At 40.5% G+C, this 26586-nt stretch overlaps 1 protein-coding gene across 3 annotated transcripts in view; it reads right to left on the bottom strand.

Moving 5' to 3' along the window:
• The window catches only part of GPRIN2 (G protein regulated inducer of neurite outgrowth 2), a 30077-nt gene extending 5591 nt beyond the window's left edge, over positions 1 to 24486 (bottom strand). The window contains exon 1 of one of the 3 annotated variants that reach the window (XM_072995078.2): positions 23114 to 24486. The gene's annotated coding sequence lies outside the window, so the exon portion shown is untranslated. The other 2 variants (XM_078391016.1, XM_072995077.2) reach the window with 2 other exon arrangements.
• Between the last annotated feature and the right edge of the window lie 2100 nt (positions 24487 to 26586).

Here is a 26586-nt window from a genome sequence, read left to right as displayed (position 1 = left end):
AGAGTCCTTGTGGATGTGAAAGGAGATTAATGGAACTGGCAATCACCTTTGCAGTTTTAAGTGTATGGAGAGGGAGAGAACACAGAGGAAATTCAAATAAAAGTCACAAAGAACTGTGAGATGGTTTTCAAAACTTATAGAATGAGGAAGGCCAGTAGAAATCTCTGGTATATGAGCAACGATGGCCAAATTTATCTTTAAAGGATGAAACTATGACTTTAAACTATAAATAAAGACCCAGCTTGCCTACCTCACAAACTTGACATATGTCAATTTAAATTTTAAACTCCCGGACAATTGTGCAAAAATCCCTCAGACAGACAGAATACAGGGAAGCCTCTATAGCTGGGTGGTCTTCAACGGGTCACTCCTTTTCAACCTAACCTCCCTCAAAGGGTTATTATAAGGAGGAGGAAGTCTCTGTATGCTGCTATGACCTTCTTGAAGAAAGGGTGTGGGTATAAGTGTGGGTATTGCTGGTGAATATGGAGGACAGAGGGATTCTACCCCTTCTGTGCCTCTCACTGCCTTTTCGTCATTGTCACCTTCTATACTTCTGCCTTGCATCGGCCACTCCACAGTTCAAGTGGCCCCTCTCCACCTCCTCTCCATCTCTCAGTTTCATACTCATCCTACTTGCTGTTGTAGCTTCTCCAACCTGCCACTGTTATGTTTCATGAACAAGCCCAGGGCTGGCTTTTGGAGAGAGATGGCCTTTGTTATGGCAGACATCAGGACTTCTTCATATATTGCCCCCATTAAACTGTGGGATTCACTGCCACAATATATTGTGATGGCAACCATCTTGGAAGGATTTAAAGGGAAAGGAGAGGCATGAATGAAGGATGGGGTGATGAGGATATTAGTGGCTGTGAGTCAGAATGGCTCCACTATCAGGGCATGTATGCCTCTGTAAATCAGTCACTGGGAAACAGCAGTGAAGGTGTTGGGTTCATGTCCTGCTTGCAGAGTTTCCACAGACATCATTAAGCTATATCCTGAGCTATGTAGCCCTTTGGTCTGATCCAGTAGGGCTCTTCTTGTGTTGTTAAGTTAGAGCCAAGCAAGCTGATTCATGCGATCCAGTCAAAAATACTGTGTTGTTCTGTGTTGATCTTCAAGACAACTGCATGAGGCTGCTAATCTGCATCATGGGGTAGGGATGAAGATTAGCAGCCTCATGCAGTTGTCTTGAAGATTGGGGTAATGGCACTGTGGGACTTGTCCATCATTTCCCTATGGAAACTTTGGTACTTATGACAACCACATCATCTTCTATAATAGAAGTCAATTTAGATCCAGAAATGGTCCATCTACCACTGCTTCCTTGTCAGTCTTCAAATAATTATACGAGTATTTTGTAAATAGCATGCAACCCTCTTGAATGCCCGGACTCCCGTCTAATGGATCCTGAGAGCACAGAGTACGTTATCCTGAAGAGAGGTGGGGAAGAAAGGAATCCTCAGAATTTCAAATACTGTAATTGGAGGTTGCTAGCCACCTGTTCCTCCAGCGTGTGAGCTGACTGCCAAAATCCTCAGGCCATTTATTCCCGTGCACTAAATAATCAAATATTTTTACCAGTCTGAGGATGTAAACAAAAGCAGGGAACATCCGTTCAAGGTCAGCAACTTTTGCTGAGCACTCGTAGAAAATTCCTTCCTTGGCCATCCTTTCAGCCAGAGCCATTAGGTAGATTAGGAACATTTTCCTGAGATATAGGCCTATGTACAGCCAACTGGGGGTTGAGGGCAAGGAGCTCCACTTTAATACACTGAGGTCTGCATATATATGTTTCATACCAAGAAGGGCAGTTTATTTTAATTTACTTATAAGATTGACTCCAATAGAAGGCTTCTATATCTAGGCTCTTATCTCCTCATAAGCTAATTACAGATACCATGATTACAACTAGTTAACTTCCCGGAAATACTGCTTCGGAAAAGCCTCTCATTTGTTGTTTGCTGAAACCATGTGAGGATGCCAAATGACTCTGCACCTAGCTCATAGACTCCAGGCGTGCAAAATATTGGCAAACCATATCTTTCTGCTCAGGTCAGTTTCTACCCTATTTGTGTGTCATGCAGGACTAAAATACAAATGACAAAAAGGATGTGTACAGTAATGATGAAAATCTCTCAACCCATGAAGTCCGGTTCTTCAACTATTTTTTTTCACAGCCAAGCTCACTCCCAATCACAGCTGATCCAAGATATTTTGGTTCCTGTGATAGAACTACAAATAGCTCCCTACCACACACAGACACATGATGCATAGGTCCCGAAGCAAGCCAAACTATTCATCATCATCATCATCCTGTGCTGTCAAGTCAATTCTGACTCATGGCAACCCTTTCCAGAGTATTCAAGATAGAGAGTACCCAGAAGTGTTTTACCATTCCCTTCTTCTGAGGGCATCCTGGGACTCTGCAGCTTGCTCAAGGCCACACTGGCTGTCTCTACTCACAAGAGGCACAGTGGAGAATTGAACTAATAATTTCTGGCTCCTGCAGCCAGATTCCTAAACCACTGAACTATCCAGCCAGCTGTCTATGTTGGAACATAAGGCAAAAAAAATAATAATACAGATGCACCTCTCTTGGATTTGTAAATTTAAAAAATAAAAAAAGATATGCGTTTCATCACAAACAGAATTTGCTACCTGAGGGATCTGCCTCACTCTGCTTAATAGGGCTGGGCTTGTTTGGAAGCATCCAAGAATGAAAGCTTAGAAATTCACTTGTCTGGGCCAAGAAATTTTGGGTCAAAACTAGATCTAAGGCAGTGGTTCCCAACGTTGGGTCCCCAGATGTTCTTGCACTAAAACTTCCAGAAGCCTTCACCACCAGCCGTGCTGGACAGGATTTCTAGGAGTCGTAGTCCAAGAACATCTATGGAAACAAGCTTGGGAACCACTGATCTGAGAGAAGCAGCTCAGTAGCTGCCAACTGGGCCAGGATGAGCAAGTGAGTAGAACCTTCGTTCCCTTCCCTCTACAAGTCAAAAGTATTTCTTTCTTGCTGTTTTTCTCTGGAGGGGTTTGGGGATTGAAACTAACTAGGTGAGGTCCAATGGTTGTATAGAACAAACTAATATCATGGGGAAGGGGCAGGGAAACTATAATCTTCCAGGTGTTGTTGGGATGCTGAAACTCCCACTAGCCCCAGCCTAGTGAGGGGTGATGACAGGTGTAACTCAGCAACATCTGTGGACCACATGGTATCCACCTACTTTGTTCTAGTGCAATATATCTTTCAGTCCTCCTCTATCCCTACCATTCACTCTGCTGAGAACATATTGATTTAGAAATGTTGGGGAACAGGTAGGCCTGATCCTCTGGGGCTAAAGACAGCAAAAGGGCACTTGACCTGGGATTGCCATGCTGTACAAGATCCCTGGCAGCCACAAACGGCAGCCCACAAGGAGCTTGAAAAACTTCCAGATGTTACCGCTTCCCATGGATTACAACAATGGGAGTGAGTCAACGTCATTCTGTTGGCCGATGGGTTGCTTCCAGCCTCATAACTCAGAAAACTGAGCTTACGTGAAAGCCAGCCACTGTCCACCATCCTTACAACCTTCCTTGCTAGTATAGCTAGAGGTTTACTCTAGCAGAGCATCTCCAGGACCACCCTCCCAGCTGAGTGTGATCATTAACAGTCCATAATGGTTCACCATATACTGCAAAATGTTTCTGGTTTTTGCAATTCCCCAATCCAGCTCACAATTCTGGGAGTCAGCAGTTTTCAGACTGGTGGGTTGCAAGCTCAGGACGCCTCCCTGGAACCCTGGCTAACCGAGGGCAGGAAAGCTGCTCCATTTCACACACTGTATCTGTCCTTAACGACATCTGCCCACTTCAAGCAATTTCTACCTTTTTATCAATATCTCTGTTCGATGGACAAAGGTCAGTTGGGAAAATGGGAATGCAGTCAAGGCAAATGCTTGGAATACCCAGCTCCCTTGAAATGGTCTTCTTCACCATAGTTTCAGGCTGTGACTACACTGACACATAACTATGACATACACATAAAAATCCACCCAGAGCTTTTCCAGCCCCGTGGCTCACACATCGGCAGAACCTCACGCTGGAGTAGACTAGGCTAGAATGATGCTGTGTACAACGACTACCATCACCTCTTCTAGGCCTTGTCTTTCCCAGCCTTTTTAGCTTGGGGTGCTATAATCTGCATCTTGAATGTTCAAACACGAATCACTTGAGTCTACTAATTAACTAAATCAACTACCCTAAAGTTCTCTTTAGAGAGTCATTGGCCCTCCAACACAGGGATGGGGAACCCATGACCCATCATGAGGTAGTAGACAGCAAGTCCCATCATGGTGACTAGAGACAGTTGCAGTTGAAGCTCATCATCATCATTATTTTATTTTATTTTATTTATATGCTACCTTTCTCCCCATAGGGGACCCAAGGCAGCTCACAACAACTGTACATAATAAAACAGCTTTTAAAAAAACTAAATACAACTATATTAAAAACACAATTCTAAATAGAATCCTTCGGGGCTACAAGTTCTCCGGCCTTCCTCTAGTGAAGAGTAGAAAGGAAAAATATTTGAAAATCCATGTTTTCAGCTCCTGAATTATCATAAGTAGGGAATCAAGAAGCAAAGAACTTTTTTTTTCAGGCAGATATACCTCCCAAGATTGGTCATTTCAACAAGAAACCCTGAACTCTCTCTTCCCCACTACCTCAGAATTCTATACATATCCTTTTCTTATGGTGCTGTGGCTTTTTCTCATATCTTTGCAGGAAAAGTGGTGAGGAAGCACTGCAGAGATGGACATGAAAGCATAGCCATTTCCTATCTCTGGGACCAGAACAGAAAATTAAACCACGTTCCTGATTCTTTTGTATTACCCCTCAGGCAGGCAGAGAGGAAGGAAAATGGAGGCAGAATCCTTAATCGAAATTAGTGTTCTGGTGACACCACATATTCTAAGTCATACCTGGTTCTGGTTTGGACAGCACAAATGAGAGTCAAAGAAATTATATGGGAACCAGGGTTAATTTTTTACTTCTCATGTTGATTGATAATTCGTAACAGTAAAATTTCTGCAATCTTGTGGCTTGAGCTTTCACATTTATATTTTTGACCTTTTGTAGGATTCCATATTTGAGTTCTCCAAATCTGGACCACATCATTTGCATATTATGCAAATAATCTGCCAATCTTGTGATGTACCTCCTCCCCCCCAGCTCGGATAAAACCACAAATGCTCCTGTAGGTTCAAATACTGAGGAGCAGCCTGCATCCTTTTGGATGGGAGGTAACTTGTATTTGTATACATTCCAAATAACTCCAAAGTGGGGCTGTTTGGCAAGGGGGGGGGCTTCATAGCCTTACCATACATTAAGGTTCAAAGCCGTCTGCATCATAAAATACAAAAGAAAAAAAGGCAATAATATGACATGTTGTATACACTACAACATATGAACTTCCAGATTTTCAGATTATATTTGAAGTCTGTTCTGGAAATGCCTTTAACTTCATCTACAAATGGTATTGGATTTTATTTTATTTTTTATAACCTTGCATGCTGCCTTCCAACTTCTTTGACTCGGAGGGACCTTTCTAGGCTGAGCGTAGCTGTCAATCTGTCCAGATTTAACTAATATTTTCTCCTGTGTTCAAAGAGACCCCCTGCCTCTCTGCTGAAAGTTCTTTTTTTCTCAGAGACTGTTAATGTCCATTGATGGTAGCTGGTAGAAAATGTCTGTCAAAGTACACTGAAGCAGAGTTGTTAAAAACAGTCACTTTGTTAGTTTGCTGTTGATATATTCACATGTGTAAGTAAATGGAACATTTTTATTTTTTATACTACTAATGTCTCGGAGTAAGTCATTGAGACTGTAAATTCCAATTAATGAGAAAGTGAATGGATTATCTGAGGAACCAGTAGCTATTATGCTCTGTGAGTCCCTGCACTTTTGCTGCACAGCTGAGGAAAATTAACCGCAACATTACAAAATTCTGTAACAATTTATGTAGCATAGAGCTAAACAAATAAACTTCACTAAGGTCTCTTTGAAAGACTACAAATCCATGAGCCAATCTCTAACTCGTGAACCTTCTTACGCATTTATTTTAATACGGTGAGTAAAGCTCTCTGAGGTTTAAACTAAGCTATAGGCTGCTGGGAAACTGTGCATATAGGACTCCTCTGACATTCTAGCATGGTGCTTGATGATTTAACAGCGGTTTCACCACTGATCAGAAATGATGGCTTCTCATGTACTGTTTCAAGACTTGGTTTCAACCTATAAGATATATAGAGAAAAGGAAGTTCTATAAAGCAGGAATGTGGGAGCAAAACTGTGCAAAAGTATAAAGTGTTCAGTGAGTGCAGAAGGCAGAATTATCAGCCCTAAGAGTGTAAATTTCAACACATTTTGAGCAAATAGTTCTTTGTCAGGTGAGTGTCTTAACAATCTCATTTTTAAAAAAAGTCACTAGCCTACTGAAGTGATTTCTGTACAACGCACGTGCTTCAAGATTCATACCGTCATGGTATGGCTGTAAGGAAAAGACTGGAAGTGCTTATTTTGTTTTGTTTAAGCTAACTGCTGCTCCACTGGGTTAAAACTTAGAGCATGATTACATTAGGAAAAAAGCCCATATTTTAATCTTAGAAGAAAGAAAGAAAGAAAGAAAGAAAGAAAGAAAGAAAGAAAGAAAGAAAGAAAGAAAGAAAGAAAGAAAGAAAGAAAGAAAGAAAGAAAGAAAGAAAGAAAGAAAGAAAGAAAGAAAGAAAGAAAGAAAGGTTTGAGCCCCTTGTTTTCTGTTTGACTCCGAACGTTCTTTCACAGACTGGTGACTCTTTGCGTAACTGCAACACAGAGAAAAAAAAACCTGCTGCTATCTTCTTTGGGGTGTGCTAGGTACCAGAAAAGGAAACATGTGTAAATTCTCTTCCTGCTGCTGACACAAAGCTAATTCAATCTGTCCATGTTCATAATGAGATTTGGGCAATATAGTTCACACAAAAACACCATTTGGAGTTTTGTTTGTTATATCAATATTATTGCAAACATCATAAAGGAAGGAAACCAGACCACATTCTCCTTTCTCCTCCCTAAAGTGTCAGGCTGGGTGGCTAATTCCAGGAATTTCACATGTACAGCTCAATGGATTACCAAAGTGTCAACATCTTTTTTGTTACAGGTAATTTTCTCCTTCCCAACCCCTTTAAATCACTAGTATCTTTTTAAGTAATTGTCTTTAAAATGTCCTTCCTTCCAGATGGTAAATTGCAGCTAATCAAATCACTGCAGCAGGTTTTACTTAATGCTCCGGCTGACCTTCCTTTTCCCTTTAGCTGCATGCAGAATAATCTTGTTCAAGCAAATAAACTAAAGATTGTGAGTATTTAATGTAGGTCAGGAAGCATATTTCCTCATACCTTGCTTTATTTATTTATTTATTTATTTATTTATTTATTTATTTATTTATTTATTTATTTATTTATTGGACTTATATACCGCCCCATAGCACTACAAGCACTCTCCGGGCGGTTTACAATTTTTAATTATACAGGCTACACATTGCCCCCCCAGCAAGCTAGGTACTCATTTTACCGACCTCGGAAGGATGGAAGGCTGAGTCAACCTTGAGCCGGCTACCTGGGATTTGAACCCCAGGTTGTGAGCACAGTTTTAGCTGCAGTACAGCGATTTAACCACTGCGCCACGAGGCTCATATGGCTTTAAAGCCATAGCCTAGCACCTGAAGAAGCACAAAAGCTTTGGTCACATCTGACTATCTCCAGGAAAAACTCACCAAATTCACCAAACACGTCTACACCACACCTTTATGCTTTCCTGAACTAGGCTCAGCAGATGGAAAAATGATAAGAGAGGACAAAGAAAAGGCAGAGGTCCTCAATTCCTATTTGAGCTCAGTCTTTTCCCATATGACAGACTATGAACTTCCAAACAAATTGGAAGTGCAAGGGGGGGGCAGGACTGCAGCTGGAAACAATAGTCAAGGAATACCTTACCACACTGAACAAGTTAAAATCTCAGAATCGCTATCATTTTCTTGAAACCATGGGAAACGGGGTGAGGATTGGAGGAGGGCCAATGTTGTCCCTATCTTCAAAAAGGGCAAAAAAGAGGAACTTGGGAACTACAGGCCAGTCAGGCTGACATCAATCTCAGGAAAAATTCTGGAACACACCTTAAAGTGGTCATTGTGCAAGGACCTAAAAAGCAATGCAGTAATAAGTAGAAGCCAACACGGATTTGTCAAGAACAAATCCTGCCAAACTAATTTCATCTCGTTTTTTGATCAGGTCACCTCCCAGATAGACAGAGGGAATACTGTAGATGTAGTATATATTGACTTCAGCAAAGCTTTTAACCAAGTGCCCCATGATAACCTGATTAGCAAGCTAACTAGGTGTGGGCTGGATAGATCAAGTGTCAGGTGGATACACAATTGGCTACAGAATCATACTCAGAGGGTGATGATTAATGGGTCCTTCTGTAACTGGGAGGAGGTCACCGGTGGGGTACCCCAAAGGCTCAGTCCTGGGCCCAGTGCTCTTCAATATTTTTATTAATGACCTGGATGTGGGAGTGCAGAGAATGCTTGTCAAATTTGCAGATAATACCAAATTGGGCAGAATAGCTAGAAGACAGAAGCAACATTCAAAATGACCTTGATAGGATGGAGCACTGGGCTGAAGGCAAAAGAATGAAATTCAACAGGGATAAGTGCAAAGTATTGCACCTTGGAAAAAGAAACCAATTGCACAGTTACAAGATGGGGGATACCTAGCTTAGCAAAAATACGAGTGAGGAGGATCTGGAATCACAAGCTAAATATGAGCCGACAGTGTGATGTGGCTACAAAAAAGTCAAATGCTATTTTAGGCTATATTAATAGAAGTATAGTTTCGAAATCCCATGAGGTGCTAGCCCCCTCTATTCAACACTAGTTGGGCCTCACCTTGAGTATTGTGTCTAGTTCTGGACGCCACATTTCAAGAAGGATGCTAACAAATTGGAAGAAGTTCAGAGGAGGGTGACAAGGATGATCAGGGGGCTGGAAACCAAGCCTTATGAGGAAAGGCTGAAAGAATTGGGCATGTTTATCCTTGAGAAAAGAAGACTGAGGGGTGATATGATAGCACTTTTCAAATACTTGAAAGGCTGTCATACAGAGGAGGGGCAAGATCTGTTCTCCATCATCCCAGAGAGCAGGACACCCAACAATGGGCTCACGTTAAAGGAAGCCAGATTTCGGTTGAGTATCAGGAAAAGCTTCCTAATGTTAGAGCAGTACGACGGTGGAACCAGTTACCTCGGGAGTTGGTGAGTGCTCCAACACTGGAGGCAGTCAAGAAAAGATAATCACCTGGCAGATATGCTTTGATTGTATTCCTGCAGTGAGCAGGGGGTTGGACTTGATGGCCTTGTAGGCCCCTTCCAACTTCACTTTTCTATGTTTCTATGACCCTACCTCGTATTTTGGAGGTGACTTTAACACATGATTTCATAACCTTGTTGGATACGGAGGCTGCATCCCCCCTCCCAAACTCTTCAGAGGCTGTCCTCCTTCTGCTAGCCTCATCTCCACAGCCATTGCTTTAGTTACCATTCAGTCACCATGAAATGCTGGCAACAACTGCACCAGCTCTACGGTGCAGGTAAAGGCCAGTCCAAAAGGCATCCTCTGCACCATACAAAGCTGTGAGGCTACAGATCAAAACAACCCTCATTGGAAGCAAATGAGAAGGAAAAAAATAACTTCAAATTCAGCAATGATCTTGGTGTCACAGATGGTAGCCAAACCATAATATTATTGTTTCCTACACACCCAGTTCTCGTATCGCTACTTTCTTTCTACACTGTTGAAACCAATAAGGTTGTAAACACATGGCAAGGACAAGAGTAAAATACAATCAAATCACATCCTATTTAAAATTCCACGGAAATAATGAAAAAATATTATTAGAAACAAACCAATTTAAAATAAAACCAATTATATGTTTCATATACTGTATAATGTTACAAAATACCAAGTAACATAGCAAACCTTGGGATGGGTCATGAAATAATTACAAAATGGTGAAAAACAGGAATTTGTGAGGTTTGTGTAATGAAACACATCACCTTGTTTGTCTGGGTGTTTTTCAAAATGCTTTATAAGATGTACGTATGCACCTGCTGGCCCTCATATACATACACTGAATCTGCAGCAGCAGTACAAAAGGGAATACTCTTTTTCTTTCTTTTAACCAACAAATGTTTCAACAAATTGTGGTATATGCCCTATGAGTAAGCATGGTGTCTGTCTGAATGTCTGAGCAGCTATTTGGTTTAGGGTCACAGATGATAAAGAGAATGAGCAGGGAAAATATGGTTTGGAATGGTGCCATGTGAGTGAAGGTAAAAGAGACGAATAGGGTTTAGCAGTCAAAGAGGAGGGTTAGGAAAAGATAGCTGAGAGAGTCTGTGTTTGCGAGTGAGTATATCAGAAAAGACAGAGGTATTTAGTAGATCTATTTAAAGTTAAATATTTTTATCTTGTATAATCTTTCACCAATCATTTGTGTGTGGAAGATAGTGAAGTACCATTTATAATTTATACAACACTGCAAGTCATTTAGTAATGAGATAACTCTTTCCTTCCTTTGCTAGCTCACACCTACCAGTAAATCACAACCATAAGACATAAATGTATGGAGCTGAACAGTTAAAGGTCCCACAATATACTTGTTATTGCTATATGCAAGACATTTTTAACTTATAGAAACCTTATATCCTAGTAATGCTGATAACAGGCTAGCACTACCGAGAACTAGGTAGCTGTAAAGATTCTGATGGCAACAAATGCAAACCAGAAAGTGCGTGGCGGCTGAAGAGGTGAATTGAAACCTGGTAATAGTCACTGGAGAAACACAAAGTTTACCCATTGTGTACAACACTATGCTGTTTCACAAGGTTGACATATTGCATACTATCTGGACCACAATCCACCCACATCCTCAGCAATATTTGTATGGTGCTTCTATGATTATGGTTTATGACAGATTTCCATGTTATCTTGCCTCCAAAAATGGGGGGGGGGGGTAGTAGAAAATTGTGCTTTTGTTTGTTTTAGGCAGTTTCTTTATTGTTGCTGCTATTCACTGATGCTGCAATTCTGACCCTCAGTCCTGCTATGCTCTGAAAGCATTTCCACTTGTGCCTTTTACCCGTGCGAACAATTGCAGAATGGCAATTATTGGGTTCAAATCCCCGCTCACCATGGAAATTCACTGGGGGTGTGGAACTCCCATTTCTAAAACCATCCCTTAAACATCTCACTTACTTTGAAAGCCCTGTTAGGATCACTATAAGTTAGTTCCAACTTGACGGCACTTAACAATTATGAGGCAGAATTTTCTGGTGGCCTAATCCCCTTGGGGAGGACATGCTTTTGGGGGAAGACATCTAATCCTGGGATATATTTCTCACAGAAAAACTTTGAGCAGTACACTTGTTCATAGAGGGGGTGAGTTATGAGTGGCACCATTTAGTATACAGCAAGTGTCTCTTAGAGAAAGTTAAATGGCAACTCCTTAGTGTGTGGGTTTCCTTAGGGATTTATCTGGTCATGTTTGATCTTCCATTTGTCCTGCTGCCATCCACTTTTCTTAGTATTATTATATTTTCCAATTACTCTTAGGCCTAGATCACACTTGCCAAAAGAACTTCTGTTATACCATCTTTGCCGTTATTTGGATTGTTTCAGAATGTTTCATTCACATGATGCACAGCTAACATCGATTCATTTGCCAGCAACTGGTTTATTTCCTTCATGCTGGAAGGGTTATTTTAAAATGTACTGATCATGTATTGCTTAATTCCTTATTGTTTCAGTGTTTTGAACATTGCTATTCATTTATTTCCTTTGCAAAGGGGTTGGGTTTTGGGGCACTGTGATAATTTCATGGTCACTGTGCTTGTACCTTTTTAATTTTTTTAATTTTAAATGGATATTTATAAAATGCTAGTAGCAGCCGCCGCCATCACAAAAACAATTTTAATACATTTCCCAGAAGCAGACAATCATCCCTCCCTCCCTTGAGGGTGAAAGAGGGCTTGAGCAGAGAGGGATGTTTCCTGCTTTGAATTGTAAAGAAAGGGGCACTGAATTCATGTCTCCTCTCTTTTAAAAGAAAGCCCTCTTATTCACAATACAGTGGTGCCTCACTTAACGGGCGCCTCGTTTAATAACGAATCCGCATAGCGACCGATTTTTTGCGATTGTTTTTGCGATCGCATAACGATGTTTCTAATGGGAAAATATCCCATTTCGCAAAATATTTGTTTCGCTTACCGATTTTCACATAATGATGTTTTCCCAACAGCTGATCGGCGGTTCCAAAATGGCAGATGGGTAAAAAAAATGGCCACCCACTGTGTTTTCGCGCCCATTCCTCGCTTACTGGGCAGCGAAAATGGCGGCCATATGGAGGATTTTCACATTAAGGTGAGTTTTTTGCCCATAAGAACGCATTAAACGGGTTTTAATGAATTCCTATGGGATTTTTTATTTCGCATAGCGACGAATCCGTATAGCAACAATTTTGGCTGCCCGGATTATCGTCGCTATGCGGGGCACCACTGTACTTTGCAAGTCTTTTAAAACCTGCTTCCTCCTCCCAATGTTGTTCAAAAGGCAAAAGAAAAATGAAAGCCAAGAACTTAGAGGAAGAGCTCTACAGAGAAATAAGGAAACAGGGATGAATGAGTAAAATAGAGAAGGGAAAAGGGGAGGAGGAGAGAAGGCTCATACCACTTTATTGATATATCACTTTTGCAAGTTTAAAAAAAAGGAGAAAGGAGGCCTGATTGTCCCAAGAAAGAGTAGAGAAAATGAATCGATACAAAATTAAAGAGCAGTGAAGCCTGCTATAATGATTCAAATAAAAAGAAATGTAGTGATGCAGTTCGAAACAATGTGAATGCTTCCGCAAATATATGTACCACATGGTCACTGGAAAAATATATCGGTACAAGAGAGATGAAAAGAATCACTATAACTGAGGTTCTTTTCGCACATATGATTGAGCCCTTATCTTCTCATGATATGCACAAAGTATGATAGTCTCAATTTAATTATTTCAGCTTCTACTGAGATTTCAGGCTTGATAAGTTACTTGTCTTCCTGGCAGACTACATTATCTGCAACGTTCTACAGAGGGTCCAAAACTTAGCTTGCAACTTCTAAATTAAAATTCCTTCATATTTTTGCTGCACAGATTTTGTATCTCTACTACATTAGGTTTACTAGCAGCAAGTTTCTCCAAGGACAAAAGCAAATATTCTTTCCCCAATACTGACACTGATGTGTTCCTACATTTCAAAGAGTTCTAAACTTCCCCAACAATTAAAAAAAGGGGGAATATTAGAATTACAGAATTATAGAGCTGGAAAAGACCCCAAAGATAATCAAATCCAGTTCCCTGCCAGTGTAGGAATTCCACACCTAAAGCATTCCTGAGAGGTGGCCATCCAAAATCTCCAGTGAAAGAGAGTTCACCAAACTCTGAAGCAGTTGATTCCATTGTTGAAAGGCCTTCACTTTTAGAAAGTTCTTCCTAATGTTTAGTTGAATTTTCCTTTCTTCTAATTTAAATACGTGGTTTTGGTCCTGTCCTCTTGAGCTGCAAAAAAAACCCAAGCCTCACTCCGTCTACAACATTTTTTAAGGTGAAAAAACAAGAGTAATCTGATAACTACATATTAGTGAGTTTGGCTTATATTCTTTCAAAAATTTACTGAATAAATCTGATGTTTGGGTAAAGTCTAATTAGTTCAGAAGGAACTGTTGCCTCATTTTCTGCTGCCCTTTCTGTTTCTCTTTATATAATGTACTATGTACAATTTAAAAAAAAAATTCTTTTAAAAATTACTATTTGAGAAGAATAAATGTGGGAAATGTATGATCAACCAATCTTATGTTCCTGGTTTTGTTTTGTTCTCTTAATGTGCTATCAAGTCAGTTGTGACTTATGGCGACCCTTTCCAAGGTTTTCTAGGTATACACTACTCAGAAAAGGTTCACCATTCCCTTCTTCTCTTGGTGTGCTGGAACTGTGCAACTTGCCCAAGGCTGCATAGGCCGGGTCTCATCCTGAGAGGCATTGGGGGGAGTCAAACTCCCAGCCTCTGGTTCTATTCACCAAACTATCCAGCCAGCTATTCTCACTTATATTACTATTAAATATACTGTACTAAGATGGCTTTATTCAGCACTTGTTGATTTCATGGCAGATTTCAATAGTATTAATCCTGGCAGATTATGCTTGAAGCTTTAGAACACAAATGTTGACCGGAGGCTATTTATTCTTATTGTAAGTGTTTACATAGCTCTATCTATGAGAATGAGGAATATAATCCCCTCTTCTCTCTCTCTCTCTCTCTCTCTCTCTCTCTCTCTCTCTCTCTCTCTCTCTCTCTCTCTCTCTCTCTGTGTGTGTGTGTGTGTGTGTGTGTGTGTGTGTGTGTGTGTGTGTGTGTGTGTGTCCTGGCTTTTTTGTTTTAAAATTACACTTAATTTTTATTTTCTCACATCACAGAATTTAAACAGTATATTTCCACAAAAAGTATTATTTTGTGTTATGTAAACCATATAATTCTCATTCTGCCCATAAAGTCAGTTTGAGACAACAGCTTATCAAAACGTGTATTTTAAAAACTATATTTAAATGGATGAAGTCACTTTGGAACCTGTCCTCCACAATACAGTTAGTTGATGTTCAAGAAAGCAGGAAATGTTAAACTTTAAATGTCTTGGCACGTGATTTGCAGAAAAGGACATCCTGGAGTTGTGAGATGACTACCATCAAAGGGAAGGTGTTGGGATCAATGGTCCTTCATTTTGCTTTTACTTGTTTGAGAGGGGAAAAGAAAAGCTGCACTTCCCAGCTGTTCAGAATCTATTGGAAAATCCAGCCAGAGTCTGACAAGGTTACTTTTAAAAATTAATTAATGTCAATTATCTTTCCCAACTTTTCCAAAGTTGTCAGTTATCTTTACCATTGCTGTTTTTATTAAAAAGTTAATTCTTTAATTTCCTGTTCCCAAGAAATAAATAATTCTTTTTTTTAAAAAAAAAATCTGTACTGTACTTCTAAAATCAAAATTAAATGTACTTAAAAATCTGAATGTTACAACTTGCTAGCCCATGGTACAAAACAAACACACCTCTTCATTGTCTGAACACCCACAACAAAGCACAAGGCACAACATTGGTCTCCTTGAATGGAGGTTGCTTGAACGAGGCAATGGGTATTTCAATACTAAATTATCACCATGAAAATATTTACCTCATTTGATTCTGGAAGCTAATCAGGGTTGGGTCTGCTTAGTACTTAGATATCAAACCACTAGCAAATACTGAGGATCTCCAGGTAGGGATAAGGAAGAATTCTGCATGAAATCCAGAAAAGCCCTCCTATTTTACGTTGACCCATGGGCTCCCTAATATGGTAGCTTCCAAGGCTTGTTTCCTGGAAGATATGGCAACAAAGACACAGAAGCTGAGAGAAAATCTCTGGGCCTGGGAACATGAGCCTTCATTCGTTCCATCACTGTCAGCTGTCTTAAGTACCCATTTTGAGAGAAAGATGTGGTATATATATCTAATTTTAAAAACCCACCCCCAGTAAATACAAAATACTGTAAATATAAAAGACCGAGGTAGTTATTTCTAGACAGCTCAGTGAATTGGGCACCTGGCTGCAGAGTCGGAGGTGGGGAGTTCAATTCCACATCTTTGCCTCCAAGGAGAAGAACCAGCCTGTGCAGCCTTGGACAATCCAACAGCATCCCAAGAAGAAGAGTATGGTAAACTGCTTACGAGTGGTCTATAACTAGAAATCCCTGGAAATGGTCACCAGAAGGCAGAATCAACATGATGGCACATAATAATTACTATCAACTGCTTCTTATGCTACACTATATAAGCTGAACTTGTTAATTGTCAGTTTCAGATAATGTTGCCTGTAACAAGATAAAAATTTGCATATAAAATTGCAAGATTTGCAAGTTGTTGGAAAAAAATGCAGAGAAACATGTCAATGTTCTGTGAATCATAGATTTTCCACAAGAATTGACACAAACTTGATTATTATTTATTTGCAACTCTTTTCATATCAATCACCTCCACTGGTAACATAAAACGAACTTTGTCCAGATCAGATTTCCCCTCCAGCTTTAATAAAATTGAAGCAACATACTTTGTATGGTTGCAGAGTTTTTTAAATAAATTGTTAGGAGGTGATGTTCTGCTCCCCATTGAATGTTTTCTGCATTTTTGCTTTTGGGATTCTGTAAATATGGGTTCTTAACAAAGAATTATGATTATGTCTTGCTGCTTTCTATGCCAATAAAGCTGCATCCTTTAGTTGGATAGATATCTAATCTTTAGTTCTTTAAAACTTTAAACCAGTTAATGTTTACATTTCAGGTATGAACACTTCTCAGAAATGACTTATTCCATTTGAATCAGTGGACCGTAGCTGTCACCTGCTACTTTCTATTGGACTACAGTGTCCATGTTCCTTCATCATTGCCTAAGTTGTCTGGCGCTGCTGGGAGTTGCAGTATAAAAATATCTGGGTGGCAATTGTTGCTGATCCCTCCTATAAATAAACATTAGAAGTGAAGAAGAGTATAAGGAACATCGCAATGGATTCATCATTCCATCAGTGTCTCTGTCAGACACAGGATCTTCAGGATAAAGACACTTTGGATATATTCATATGGGTTTTATACAACTGTAAGTGTCATGACACACCGTCCCTCTCCAAGAATACTAGGAATCATACCTGATGATCATCTGTTAGCAATGCTTAACTTCTCTTGGTAGTTGTGGGTTTTTCGGGCTCTTTGGCCGTGTTCTGAAGGTTGTTCTTCCTGACGTTTCGCCACAGAGATTGGCGAAACGTTAGGAAGAACAACCTTCAGAACATGGCCAAAGAGCCCGAAAAACCCACAACAACCATTAGATCCCGGCCGTGAAAGCTTTTGCGAATACTTAACTTCTCTCTCCAGAACTAAGATTCCCTGGAAAGAAGGATGGTTAGTAAAGCAGATTAAGCCTGTAGCATAGCTGTCTTCCTCTTTAAGCCTCAACCCATGATCATTTCCATCCAATTTCTTAATTAGTGGCGCCTGTTCTTACAAGTCAATTGAACTGAAATTCTCCAAAGTCCAGCACCTCTTAAACCAGCTTTTAACCTCAACAAAATGGTTTGGTCTATTTGCACAAATACATGCTTCTTTGAGACAAATAATAAAATGCAGCAATACTATAGGAACAAGTTAATTGAATTGTACCCTACCGTGACAGGTACCATTGTTAATCTACTTCAAGAATGTGAGAAGAGAGCTTTGTTCAGATGCAGCCACAATCACTTTGCTAAAAGGCTGCCTCCCTTGTATTTAAGGAGCACCACTTAATATCTTTGGACAGCAGCCAGCGTCAATCTAATTTACACCCAGCCTGTTCCTGTTCCAGTTTCCTAATTGCACAAAGGATTACTCGGACAAGACTGCAAAAAGAGATTACAGTTTGATGAACAGGTGTTTTGTTTTCCTTTATTTATTTATTTAGTTTTTGAATACCTCTCTTTAGCAACTCTTTATTCTTCAAAGTGCAATTCTGATTTAATAAAGGCTCCTATTAATAAATGCAGACAGTCTTTTTAAATGTGCTTTTCCTTTCCAAGTGATGTGTCTTTCAATGGGGTGCTTCAATATTCACTAGCAATAGTGCCTTATGAAAAGAAATGAATACCTTTTCCCACTTGCAACCAATTCCATTCAATCCTCCATTACCCCAACTATTTCAATAGCTGAAATATATGTCTAATTTGCTGAATGTATAAATGTCTGTTGTTCTTCTTCCACATGATTAAAAGCAATGGAGTACATATATATGAACGGGAGTACCTACGTTCTCCTGTTGCATCTTGCAATTACAACTGGATGCTGTTCTCCCGGTGCTGGTGCCTAGGAGAAAATATCCCTACCTCTGAGTAGGGTAATATTACTTGTCACTGTAGCCCAGGAAAAAACTGAGGAGTAACATGCTGCACGTAATGCTATTTGTAGCGGCAGCGTGTGCTCCAAGCAGGGATGGGTTGCAGTGCTCTCCTTGCTTGGACCACATGGCACCAATGGTTACATGCAATATATCACTTTTGAGGTAATAACATTATCAACATTGTAGTTTGTAGGAAATGATGTAATGGTTACAGTAACCGTTATTTTGGTGCGTAACAAGTAATATTTAGTTCCTTCTCCTAAAACATTGTTTTTGGAAATCATTGTAGAGGATTTTTGGCCTTTTCTTGCTTCATGTGTATATTGAAATCATATGCAAAAGCTAAACAGTGACCGTAGCAAACCATTTATTTAGTAACTAATGGTCTCAGGAAGGAGTTAGTTGTGCTGAGGCCAGAATTTGGGTATGTGTGTGTGTTATTGTCAAGCTATACACAAGACAATGGTGAAAAACTCAGGGGGGGAGAAGAGTAGTGGTGCCTCAACTTACGAATGTCCTGACTTGCGACCAATTTGAGTTACGACCAGCTCCAGTCACAAATTTTTGCTTTGACTTGCGATGGGTGCTTTGAGATACGACTTGGGGGGAGGGGAGGAAGGCGGGGAATTTGAAATGCTTTCAGTTAACCGTTGGTCAGCGAAGAGGCTGCAAAGAGGCTCGCCCCAGGCTGATACGGTGGTGGGGAGAAGGATGATTCTCAGTGGTTTGGGCAGGCAGCAGAATTCTCCCCAGCAACTGCAGGGGCTACTGCCACAGCACATTTGGCGCATGGAGACTTTTTTCAGCTCCTCTGAAAAACAGGTGGGAAATGTACTGTTTTCCAGATGTATTTGGACTGCAACTTCTATCATCTCTAGCAAGTGCAATCAATGGTGAGGGATTATAGGAGGTGAATTCTCACAGTATCAGAAGAGCCACATATAGGCCACCTCTACCCTACACTGGTGCTACGGCTCATAAAAAGTTCACAGCCAGCCACCGGAGAGCTTCTTTCTCAGACCCTGTGTTGCTACTGCCAGGCCTATGCAACAAGGCAAATACGGCACTCTTTGCACTTACTCCCAATGTCCCCACATTTCTTAGTACATGTACGTATTCACACCCTAACCTCCTCTTGCTGCTGATTTTTTTGGTGCACATACACACCTTCATGCTGAGTTAACTAGGGATGGGTTGGGATAGATGTCCAGGTTTTAACCCACCTCACATCCAAAAATCAAACAATCTCTTTTTCTAGCCCCTCTTGCAAGAGATTTTCATCTCTGGACTCCTGGAGTCAAATAGCCATTCCCTTTCATCCAGATCCTTGAGAGGCGGCAATTCTACTGCCATTCCCTTAGAATTACGGAGCACAGTGTCTTCCCAAGCAGACAAAAGAGAGCTCAAAAAGGTCTGAACCAACTCCCCTTTTGGAAAGTCACCAGTGGCCCTGAACACCCAGTCAATATAATTTCTAAAAGGGACTTCCCCCACACCAGGTTAATAAAATGAGGATCAGCCCAAAAATATTCCTGATCTTGTCTGTGCAGTTGTTTTTTAAAAAAGGACAAATTCCTCTATAATAAAGACTCCACCTTCTTGCCAGATTCCCAAATGGAATTTTTATAAATTCTCAGAAGATTGCTGTTGCTTTCTGAATAAATGAAGGCCCTGATCCTCTGAACCAGAGATCACTAACTTGCAAACAAGCACCATTGGAAATTGCTGGATTTGCTTATGAGTAAATAAAAGCACCCGCAAAAAATACCTAAGTCCGTTCCTTTAACAACAAAGTCCTGGCAATGGAGTATAATGTGAACTTTCCATTTCTAAGCTGTTGCCGGAAGACCTGGGAAGCCATGTGATAGCTCCAGTTCTCAGGATAATGAGCAGATGCAAAGCTTTCTGTATCTGTAATAGTTGTGCAGGGAGTGGGAATTTCAGTAGCACAGCTTTCCTCACTTCACTTCTGCATGTATTAAAGTTATGGCAGCAGAAGTCCTGCACAGCTATGAAAAGGGCCTCTATAAGTTATAACTGACTTCTCAGCATGCAATTATTATTATTATTAAAGGTTCAAATGCTCCCTCCATTTTGCACCAGGCTTCCTTAATTCTTACTTGAATGCTGATTACCACGGCCAGTATAAAACGAGCTGCCAGAAAACAAGGGGGGGAAAAACTCAGGAGATAATTTGTTAATATGATTGGCCAGTATCCTGTTCATTTTTTTTCCTTGCATGCCAAAGCCTTTTGCATGTGCTGGTGTCTTTTTTGTTCAGACTACACAACAAGGAATTCACTAAGCCCTTGTACAAGTTGAAAGCCCTATGGTATTCAACAGGACAATATCTGGCTCCTGTAACTGCAAGCGCAGAAACACCAGGGCAGATGCAAATTAATCAGCCCACAGAGCCCATATACTGTGCATTTAACAGTTCTTAGTTCTTTGAGATGCAAAAATAAGAGTGTAGTGGAGGAGGTGGAACCTGTGCTATTGTTTCAGTATGTGATCTCAGAACATTAATAACTAAAGCTGCAGTTCTATATAAAACTGCTTGTATGTATGTCCTGTTAATCTCAGTGGGATGGAGTAAAGGCACATAGGATTGTTCCTACTGCTGTTTATATATTAATCCATTTTTATACTTCTCTAAATCTGAAAATCTCAAGACAAAGTGCAATCAAGAAAACAACTTTAAAACCATGCAACAAAATCCAGATAATACTTATAATTCAGGAGATCAAAAACCAGGTCATGAACACTGACCTCTCAAAAACTTATGACAAAACTTCAGGTGTCAATATTTTACTCACCATGTATTCTGAAGGAGTGCTCTAATATCCTCCCCTAACTTGTCCTTCCCATCAATGTGAATGTGTGGAGATCAAAGGGTCTCAACAGGAGAGCTTTTATTATTCTTCATGGAAGCTGCCCATGTAGATGGGAACCTTGATTTGCCAGGGTTCCCAAATACTGCCATTTGAATAAGCAATAGGTCTCAAGTAGTGGATGCCAGAGTAAAAATAAAATTTTCGAAGACAGATGTGCATGTTCCCTGTAAAGCTAGCCTGCTTCTCTTTGCTGAGTGTGTGGCAGGGAGGGATGGTACCCTTTTGCCATAGCTGAAGTTTCAGCTGTCAGTTCCATTGTTTTCCTGATCCGGAATGAGAAGAAAACCTCTTCATCTTCTCAGAAGGCAAATATTTGAGGCAAACTCTGAACCTCCATATGATTGAACTACAAAATTATCTTTCTTCCATCTTTCTGTACATATCTAACTACAGGCATATCTTAACAGCCTTCTCTAGAAACTGTCCCATGCATTTACCTGAGGCACAACATTACTACATTTAGCAAAATAGTTTCCCCGTAATTTATCACATTCTTTTCTTTTTTTAAAAAAAAAAGAAAATTGTTTGAATTTACAGCACATATTGCAGAATGTTATTGTTGTTTATATTCCTCAGCTACAGGGTGGGGGAGCGGGAGGAGATATATATCTGTTTGTCAACATTTTTATGGGCTGTGTCCCTGTGATTTTAGTAGGAGTCTTCCATGCCAAAAACAAAACAAAACAAACCCAGAATAGCTTTCTCTCATGTATTACCTCTACATTGAGAAAAACTGCTCTGGAAGGCAGGTTGCTGTTAATAGCCCAGTGTGGAAACCTTCCTTTACAAAAATATAAAAGAACAGCTCCCAGATTCCCCCAACCAGCCAGTGGTGTCACAGGAGTCCCAAAGGGGCAGCAAACACACCCCTCAGGAGGTACCTCAACCTCCCACTCCAACAGAGAGGTCCTAGTGGTTACTTGAAAAAATAATTTTTTTCCTCCCTCATTATGCTCACCACTCCATAATGCCCTCTGCCCTTTTCGAGTCCTTCTTCCAATATTTTTGCAGTGCCACTGTTGAGCAGAACTGGGATTTTTTTAAGTGATAAATGAAAACAGACCTGTCCGTATATACAGCTACATAGATGGACAAGTCTGTTTTAATTTATCACTTTAAAAATATATTTCTAGCAGCTCACCTGAGTTGCCACTGAAATCTACATTTTATCAACAACAAAAGAACCAACATCCATGCCTGGACGGAGGCATCAACCAAGCAGGAAGGAGCCTGTCTTCTGAGGCAGGCAGGAGTCAGAAACTTCAGCACACTCTAGCTAAGGATGAAAACAATATACATAACCACTGTTCTTTAAGAAGACCACATAACAAAATTGACAGCACCTACATGTTCGCAACAGCACATGATTGATTACAGTCAGTGGGATGATTTATAATCAGCTAATAGATCATTCTTATGGAATAAAGTGAAAGGCAGTGCTCTTTCTTCCCTTTTGCCATGTAAGAGCAAGACAGAAACAGATGATGGCCATTCCATCACCACACCTAACAGAGCATCTCTAAAATTTGAACAATAACAGCTATGCCCCGGGAAGAACATGGACTGAACATCATCTGTAGAGTCCCCAGATATAAACAAACCCCCATATTTTATGCTTACTTTTTTTCCTTTACGGAAGATAATGCTTCTTTTAGGTGCAACATTGTAAGAGACGGTGATTCTGATTACCTACAAAATGACTTCCCTCCAAATCTCCCTCATGTGATTTCACCTTTGCTGGGTTGAAACAGGAGGGCCACAGTTTAGGACAAGAGAGTTGAAACGAATGCAAGACTGATTAAACTCTTCAAAATTCTCCACAGGGGATGGGAACAGGGAAATCGTTTGTAAAATCTCACATATGTTTGGCAGGACATCTTCCATCAGAACTGAACCTCATGTACGGTATATTCTAGGATTTCAAAGCATTGCTTTCTTTCTTTATTCAGAGAAAAAGCATACAGAGTCACTATTCAGTTTTCGCTACTGGGTTTTCTCTCACGAGTTTGCCTCTGTGACTGTTCTAATCGCTACATGACCAGCTTTGTTATTTCCCAAAGACACACTTCTGAAAACAAGATTCTCCTATCAATTGCTGGTTAAAAGGAAAGAAAAACAAAAGCAGTAGTTGAACCCCTGCAGTCCTTACCTTCCCTCCACACACTGAGATGTCACATCCAAAGTTGCCACAGGCCAGGGGTGCCGTGAGGGGATTTCCAAAAGATGCTCAGAAATCAAAGAGGGAAAAATCCAAAAGCCATGAGAGAATTCCCTCAAGGCTCCCTCTGGGAGCCCTCACCAGAGAAAGAGGCTGAGGGAGAAAGCCAAAGCAGCATCAAAGCAAGGAAAGGTACAGAACAGCCTGTGGTGTTTGCCTTTACATTTACAGGTGAGCCCACACGCTCTCGCTCACCGCTGGAGTGCCTCCTCCCTCTGCCCCGACAGACCGAGAGGAATCAAAATGGAGCCTGGCTGTCAGGGGCAGAGATAATCCTGCTGCTTCATCTGATTAGAGAAACTGGGCCTGTGCAGAGCCAAGGGAAACAAGGGGAGGAGAAAGAAAGAAAGAAAGAAAGAAAGAAAGAAAGAAAGAAAGAAAGAAAGAAAGAAAGAAAGAAAGAAAGAAAGAAAGAAAGAAAGAAAGAAAGAAAGAAAGAAAGAAAGAAAGAAAGAAAGAAAGAAAGAAAGAAAGAAAGAAAGAAAGAAAGAAATTTGGGGTGGGGGAGACAGAGCAGCCCAGGCTGGCCCTGCTGTTACACAGTCAGCTCAGGCTCCCCCAAAATCAGGGGAGCACAGTCAGCTCCCCTGATTTGGGGGAGTCATGAAAAGGCAACACATTGTTAGTTATTTACTTTCATGCACACCCCAAGCTAACTCCTCAAACTCACACTATTTTCGGATTAAATGATTACAGTTAAAGTGGCTGAAACAGCCGGGATGATTTCTGAACTTTTCTCTAGACCCTCATTCTAGTTTCTCTTGTGCTGAGTCTCATGAAATTTCTGGAGGATTCAAAGGTTACCCATTTAAATGATATTTCAGCAGTGCAGTAATGGTTATTAGACAATTCTGCCTTTTCATTTTACCTGCATGGAGATAATTTTAAAAATATATAAAATTAAGTGACTTCTGGGAATATTCCCTGACCACTGGAATTTTGCTGTATTGCTTAGTATGAAAATGTGCCATGTCTACAGGAGTGTTCACAGACAAAAAAGGTATTCCATCATAGAGAGTTTTATAGCAAATAAATGAACAAAGTAAAAATTTTGAGCCTAAAACTTATGGTTAGAGTTAGGGTTAGGGTTGTGGACAGCAGGATTGAACTGAAAGAGAACATTTCAGTTTATTATCTTATAGTACATTTTCCTGAGGACAGGCCTATTGACTTAATGGTATAGCCTGTCGGAGAAGTGGGATGAAAATTATAAATGATGCTTTACATTGTACCCAGTTACAGCCCTGTTGGACAGAGTTTGAGGTTGTTGTTAAGTGCATTCCACAAAAGGGGTATTAGGGCTATATGTGCGTTTAACACTAAAGAGTTAAATAGTCTTCCCTCCATATCAATTAATTTTTTTTCTTTCATGGGGGAAAAATAGAATGAGCAGGAACGGTAAACAGTATAACAAAGGACTGCATGATTACAGGCACAAAGAATTCAGTCACAAAAATAATGAAGCTACTCTTATAACATGATAGTTCTTTTTAAAACTGAAGTACTTTGTCAGCAGATCCCCTGCAAGAGTCTGTCACCTCAAAACGCAAGCAGGGGATCAAATACTGGTACATACAGGGGGGGGAAAGCAGCAGAAACAGGAACATTTAAATCTGAGGGTATGTTAAAAAGTCTTTGCACTTATTTAAATATAAGTGCAAAGACTTTTTAACATACCCTCAGATTTAAATGTTCCTGTTTCTGCCGCTTTTTAATATAATCTATGTATTATTAACCAGAATTTTATTAACCATTTTACCTTTCTGCAAAGGAAATAGTGGAAGTCTTGCAGGCAAATGGCTGTTCCTTAATAAAGTGCTGATTGCGTTCCTGAATAAGATTTGCCAGCAAGGGTCTCACCATCAACTGCTCTCCTGAGTACAAACAGTCTGAGTACAAAAGCCTTCCTTACACATAAGATCCAGTTGTGTAACTTTACCCTGATGTAATGCAGACTGGGAGCCAGAAACATTTGATTTAAACTAATGGAAAGTTTCCTCCCCCCCCCCTCTAGGTTTCAAGGCTCCCTTTTGCCCTGGGGAAAGCTTTGGGAACCTTGGGATCCGTGGAAATCTTTTAATAGTAAAAAGTCACTGTCAGGTCAATGCTGGTGCTCCTGATTCTGGCAGCGGCAATATTTTTACTATGTAAGGCTCCCCCTCCTCCTACATCCTGAGGTCCCCAGAGCCTTCCCCAGGGCAAAAGGGAGCCTCAGCATCTAGACTGGGGTGGGTGGGGAGTGGGACAGAAAATCTTCCATGAGTTTAAAGTAAACGTTTTCAGTGCCCAGTCCATGTCACACCAGCATAAAGTTGCCCAGTTTTCTGCCCATTGTGCAACAGTTGCCTACACATAATTTTAAAAATCCAGTGCAAAGACTTACCATTACATCCTTATGCATATCAAACCACCACCCTCATACATATAAAACCAGAAATCTTACTTCCCAACCTGTTTTTGTGTGCATATAGTTTTTCCTCATGGACAGAGACACGTGTGAGGCTTCTCCCCCAGGCCCCCCCTGATTGCTTCCACATCTTGGCCTGACTTGGAAAGAGAACCTCATCTGCCCTATTGAATACTGAACCGAATGGCCTTCATCCTCCACCTTCTTGCCTCACAACGAGAAAGTTTACTATCCAGTCATCACTGAGGAAGGTCACATGGGTTCCTGCCGAGTTGCGTGCTGGCTCACCATGACTTCAGGCGGTGCATTCTGAAGAGTGTTGGAAAGCTCCTGCTCTTCGCACGAGTGTCCAAACCTGGCCCCATTTAAGCTAGTGGAAGAGCACCTCTACCATTAATGGTTAGCCTTAAGGCAGAGTTGGTCAAAAGAGAAAAAATAACATAAAGCTGCAACGAGAGATGAAAATAATGGAAGCCTTAAGGGAAAAAAGATGCTATTTTGAGGGCAACATTGCTCATTTGCTTGAATTCCCTATGCCAGAATGAATTTGAATCAAGCTCACTGGTCCAATATTGAAGAAGGGAGGTCGTCTTAATATTATTAAAAGGTTATATTGTGGTTGTGTTGTATTTGGCACAGCCTGGGACATCTCAATACAAATTAACATTACTTCAAATGTTTCTTCATGCATGTACTACAGCGAATCAGACAACTGAGGCCTACAGTACACACGGGAACCTTTTGCATTTCAGCTTTGAAATGGAAAACCCATTTGACAGTCTGGGTCCAAATGGCTGCAGTCGAAACCAGTGGTCATTGCCAAGAAATTCTGCTCAAGTTAATATCTGTAACATCACCTCATATTGTGACCAAGAGGCTCCCTGGTACAGTATCTTTGAATTCAACACTGTTATATTTTGTAACATTTCCCTGAATACATACCCAAATATACAGAAATGCAATAACCTAGAGAAAAATATTTTGTAAGACAGTCACG

The sequence above is a fragment of the Pogona vitticeps genome, chromosome 3 (assembly GCF_051106095.1).
Source record: "Pogona vitticeps strain Pit_001003342236 chromosome 3, PviZW2.1, whole genome shotgun sequence".
In the NCBI taxonomy this organism is placed as follows: Eukaryota; Metazoa; Chordata; class Lepidosauria; order Squamata; family Agamidae; genus Pogona; species Pogona vitticeps.
The sequence above is the reverse complement of the archived record's forward strand: the minus strand, read 5'-3'. Positions and strand labels throughout refer to the sequence as shown.